Consider the following 6009-nt stretch of genomic DNA (forward strand, 5'->3'; position numbering starts at 1 on the left):
ACAGACACAACAGATGTACAGCAATTTTCTTTAAAAGAAATTCAGAAACTATCTGAGTGATTCCTAAACATCGGACAAGTGGGAAAATACCCATGCTGAAACTGGTAGGAAAGGCTGAGACACACTTTCACTATAAACTCCACCTCCATCACAGTACCGAACAACCAAGAGGAAACTCGCAAACACCAGCTTCTTCCTGAAGAAGGAAGGGTTTGGACTTCACATTTAGCACCCCCTCTTTTAAGACTCCCGCCCAAGAAATGGGCCCCCAAAACACCCAACTCTGAGAGCCCATCGGGCTTGCATACCTCAGACCCAAAGACTGTAGCAAACAGAAAAGAAATTGTTAACGGGCAGGTGAGCACTTGCCAACCCTATTCCCTCAGGACCCAGTGCAGAGGAAGCTGGCAAAACAGCCTTCTCACAGTTTCTCCCTGGAAGCAGTTAAACTACTTTCTTTACCAGCTGCTGCTTGAGAGTCCAATCTTGGTAAGATACATGTTTCTAGGAATTTATCCACTTCTAGGCTATTCTATTCATTGGACTATAACTTTTCATAGCAGCTTCTTACAGTCCTTCGTATTTTTGTGGCGTCAGTTGTAATGCCTCCTATTTCATTTATAATTTTATTTGAGTCCTCTCAAATTTCTTGGTTAGTCAAAAGTTTTCCAGTTTTGCTTATTTTTTAAAAAACCAACTCTTTGGTGATGGACAGGGAAGCCTGAAGTCCATGGTATATTAAAGAGTCAGACACGACTGAGCCAAAAAAAAAAAAAACCAACTCTTAGTTTCACTGATATTTTCCCTGCTGTCTTTCTAGTCTCTTTCATTTATTTCTGTTTTAATATTTATTATTTCCTTCTTTCTGTTATCTTAGGGCTTAGTTTGTTCTTTTCTCTAATTCTTTGAATTTAGGTTGTTTGAGATCTTTCTCTTAATGTATATGTTTATCACTATAAAATTCCCTCTTAGAACTGCTTTTGCTATGCTCCATAAGTTTCAGTAAGTTGTGTTTCCATTTTCATTTGTCTTGACATATTTTTTATGTCCAGGGGTGTGTTAATTTCCACATATGTGTGAATTTTCCCATTTTCCTCCTGCTATTAACTTCCAGTTTTATACCACTGTGGAGAGAACAAATGCTTGACATGATATCAATATTCTTAAATTTGTTAAGGCTTGCTTTGTGACCCAGCATATGATCTCTGCTGGAGAATGTTCCATGTGTGCTTGAGAAGAATGTGTATTTTTGTGGTCTTGGGTGGAATATTCTATATTTTGTTAGGTCCATTTGGTCTACAGTGTTATTCAGGTATGCTCTTTCCTTATTGATTTTCTGTCTGATTGATCTATCTGGGGTGATTATAGCATATGGATAACTGAAATGACTGACAGCATTATCACAAGGGATGGCAAGACTGACTTGAGAATATACTCTTATAAAGTGGAGCAGTATAGTGTTATTTGAAGGTGGACTTAGATTATTTTTAAATGTATATTATAATTCCTAGGGCAACAATGGAAAATGTGTTTTTTAAATATTGAGATCAAGAGGAAATAAAATGGAATCAATCAAAATTCTCAAACTCATGAAAATCAGAAAAAGATGGGTGGGATAACAATGAACAAATGTAATGAATAGAAAACAGTTTACAAAGATGATATATTTTAATACAACTATATCAATAATCACTTTAAATATGAGTGGTCTACACACCAGTTCTGGAGAAGAAAATGGCAACCTACTCCAGTATTCTTGCCTGGGAAGCCCATGGACAGAGGGGCCTGGCAGGTTATAGTTCATGGGGTCACAAAGAGGTGGACATGACTGAGCACACATGCGCACATTTTAGTTAAAAGACAGAGACCTTCAGACTGGATTAAAGAAAACTAGACCTAACTTTATGCTGTCTACCAGAAACATACTTTAAATATGTGGTTTTTAGCAGCTAAGCCATGTCCAACACTTGTGACCCCATAGACTATAGCCCGCCAATCTCCTCTGTCCATGGGATTTCCCAGGCAAGAATACTGGAGTGGGTTGCCATTTCCTTCTCCAGGGGATCTTCCCAACCCAGGAATTGAATCCGGGTCTCCTGCATTGCAGGCAGACTCCTGCACCGTAGGCGGATTCTTTACCAACTGAGCTGCAAGGGAAGCCCCCACTCAAAATATAATGACTCAGAGAAGCTGAAAGTAATGAGATGGAAAAGAAACAACATGCTAACACTAATCGAATGATAATATCATATACTGTACCACTTGTCTATTGCTGTATTCTGAACTACTTCAAAATGTGTTTGCTTAAAGCAGCCATCATTTAATTTCTCACAGTTCTTTGGGTCAGCAGCTTGAGCAGAGCACAGTACGGTTGCGCTTCTGGTCTCTCCCGGGCTCACTCTTGTGGTTGCAGCCTGGTGGCTAGAATGACTGAATGATCCAAGCTAGTTTCACTCACATCTGGCAATAGCCAGATGAGCAACTATCAGCAAAGTAACTTAATCCGTTAGGACTATTTACTTTTCTTCAATTCTACAATGGAGCATTTAACCTATTAAAGATATCACTATAGTCCCTGAAGATAAAAAGACAAATAAGACATCAGTTCACCACCTAGGCTGGTTGATAGATACAGGAGAATGAAATGAGAGATGAGTCTGGAGTGGTAAATAAAGAGAACCAAATCAAACATGGCCTTGTAAGTTACATTAAGGAATTTCTGTTTTTTTTTTCTCTAAGACTAAAGGTAGAGAGATGTCCTTAAAGATCTTGAAGTAGGAAAAACTTTTTAGGTGAAGGTGCAATTTGCCCTGGGCCTTAAAGACTATGGAAATGTATTAGATGTCAAAGGATAACATGAGAGAAATGGGATTTAGAGAAAAGAAGAGGCTCACTGTGTACATGACCTAGAGAATCTAGAAGGAAATGGTGAGAAATGAGACCAGAAATCTAGGATCAAATTGGGGGTGACCTTTAAAAGAAAATAGTTGAGGCTTGTGTTGACTTGGAAATGCCCGAAGTTATTCCAAGTCAATCTATTGTACTACCAGCTGTTTGTCTACTTAGCACTTGTGGTTCTCTTTGTAAAAACTTACAGTGACAGAGGAGCCAAGATGGCGGAGGAGTAGGACGGGGAGACCACTTTCTCTCCTACAAATTCATCAAAAGAATAACTGAATGCAGAGCAAACTTCACAAAACAACTTCTGATCGCTAGCTGAGGTCATCAGGCGCCCAGAAAAGCAGACCATTGTCTTCGAAAGGAGGTAGGACAAAATATAAAAGATAAAAAGTGAGACAAAAGAGCTAAGGACGGAGACCCGTCCCAGGAAGGGAGTCTTAGGCGGCCTTGCTTGGGCTAGGGTCCGGGCCTGAGTGCCCTGAGGACAATCGGAGGGAGCTTCTGTGAGATGCCAACTTGAACTGTGGGAGACCAAAAGAGAGAGAGAAAATTAACCGGCCGGAACACACTGCCGGCCGTTCGCAGAACAAAGGGATGGAGAAAGTCCCGAGAAGAGCTCGCAGGCTGCGGACCGGCCCAGCCCCGCCGGAGGCAGGAGGCAGGGGGGAGGGGAGGGTCGCGGTGAGACACAGGGCGCAGGCACCCGACCGGCGCGGGCGGGGACTGGGGCTGGGGACAAAGAGGGCGGAAGGCGCGCGCACCCGACTGGCGCCAGCGGAAACTGAGACTGGGTCTGCGGAAGGGAGTGAGTGCGCCACACCTGGGGATAGCGCGCCCATCAAGCCCCTGGCTGCCTGGACCGCTCTGACGGGGAAGGCACAGAGAGCAGGCGCAGCTTTTCCTTCCGCGCTTTTGTGTAACACCCGAGGGCTGGAACCTAGCGCAGCGCGGGGCGCGCTCCATATAGAACAGCCCGGGGCCTGAGCAGCGCAGACGGAGAAAGCAGCGTCAGCCCCTCCCGGCAGCGCCAGCCCGCCCCCGCAGGGCCAGCCCCTCCCCGCAGTGTCAGCCCCGCCCCGCAGCGCCAGCCCATCCCCGCAGCGTCAGCCCCTCCCAGCAGCGCAACGGCACTAGCTACCTGAATAAGAGTCCACCTCCGCCCGCCTGTGTCAGGGCGGAAATGAGGCTCTGAAGAGACCGGCAAACAGAAGCCAAATAAACAAAGGGAACCGCTTCAGAAGGGACTGGTGCAACAGATTAAAATCCCTGTAGAAAACACCGACTTCACCGGAAGGGCCCTGTAGATATCGAGAAGTGTAAGCTGGAACGAGGAGCTATCTGAAACTGAGCCGAACCCACACTGACCGCAGCAGCTCCAGAGAAACTCCTAGATATATTTTTACTTTTTTTTTCTAAGTAAGGAAAAAAAAAAAAAATTTTTTTTTCTTTTTATATTTTTTCTTTTTTATTTTTTCTCTTTTATTTTCCTTTAAAATTCCCTATTACTTCCCCATTACTCCTTAACTTTCATTTACATAGATTTTTACGATTTTTTTAATTAGGGGAAAAAAAAATTTTTTTTTTCTTTCTTTTTTTTTTGTTTTTTCTTTCTTTTTTTTCTTTTTCTTTTTTTTCTTTTTTCTTCTTTTTTTTCTTTCCGTTTTCTCTTTTATTTTCTATTTTTCTTTTTCTCTTATTTCTTTTAAAGTCCTCTAGTACTCCTCTACTACTCTTCATTTTCATTTTCACTACACTATAACCGTACAAAAAAAAAAAAAGAGAAGCCCTATCTTTAAACCGAAGATTATTCTCTCCCAATCTTGACTCTCTGTTTTCTACCTCACAACACCTCTATTTCCTCCTTCCCCTTCTCTTCCCAATCCGATTCTGTGAATCCTTGTAGGTGTCTGAGATACGGAGAACACTCTGGGAACAGAGAGCTGCGTAGATCTCTCTCTCTCCTCTTGAGTCCCCCTTTTTCTCCTCCTGCTCATCTCTATCTCCCTCCTCCCTTTTCTCCTGTTCATGTAACTCTGTGAACCTCTCTGGGTGTCCCTAACAGGGGAGAATCTTTTCGCCATTAACCTAGAAGTTTTATTATCAGTGCTGTATAGTTGGAGAAGTCCTGAGACTACAGAAGAATAAAACTGAAATCCAGAGGCAGGAAACTTAAGCCCAAAACCTGAGAACACCAGAAAACTCCTGACTACATGGAACTTTAAGCAATAAGTGACCGTCCAAAAGCCTCCATACCTACACTGAAACCAACCACCACCCAAGAGCCAGTAAGTTTTAGAGCAAGACATACCACGCAAATTCTCCAGCAACACAGGAACATAGCCCCGAATGTCAACATACAGGCTGCCCAAGGTGACACCTAACACATAGACCCATCTCAAAACTCATTACTGGGCACTCCATTGCTCTCCAAAAAGAAGAAATCAAGTTCCACGCACCAGTACACTGACGCAAGCTTCCCTAACCGGGAAACCTTGACAAGCCAATCGTCTAACCCCACCCACTGGGTAAATCCTCCACAATAAAAAGGAACCACAGACCTCCAGAATACAGAAAGTCCACTCCAGAAACAGCAATCTAAACAAGATGAAAAGGCAAAGAAATACCCAACAGGTAAAGGAACATGAAAAATGCCCACCAAGTCAAACAAAAGAGGAGGAGATAGGGAATCTACCTGAAAAAGAATTTAGAATAATGATAATAAAAATGATCCAAAATCTTGAAAACAAAATGGAGTTACAGATAAATAGCCTGGAGACAAAGATTGAAAAGATACAAGAATTGTTTAATAAAGACCTAGAAGAAATAAAAAAGAGTCAATTAAAAATGAACAATGCAATGAATGAGATCAAAAACACTTTGGAGGGAACCAAGAGTAGAATAACGGAGGCAGAAGATAGGATAAGTGAGGTAGAAGATAAAATGGTGGAAATAAATGAAGCAGAGAGGAAAAAAGAAAAAAGGATCAAAAGAAATGAGGACAACCTCAGGGACCTCTGGGACACTGTGAAACGCCCCAACATTCGAATCATAGGAGTTCCAGAAGAAGAAGACAAAAAGAAAGGCCATGAGAAAATACTCGAGGAGATA

The sequence above is a fragment of the Cervus canadensis genome, chromosome 21 (genome assembly GCF_019320065.1).
Source record: "Cervus canadensis isolate Bull #8, Minnesota chromosome 21, ASM1932006v1, whole genome shotgun sequence".
Classification (NCBI taxonomy): domain Eukaryota; kingdom Metazoa; phylum Chordata; class Mammalia; order Artiodactyla; family Cervidae; genus Cervus; species Cervus canadensis.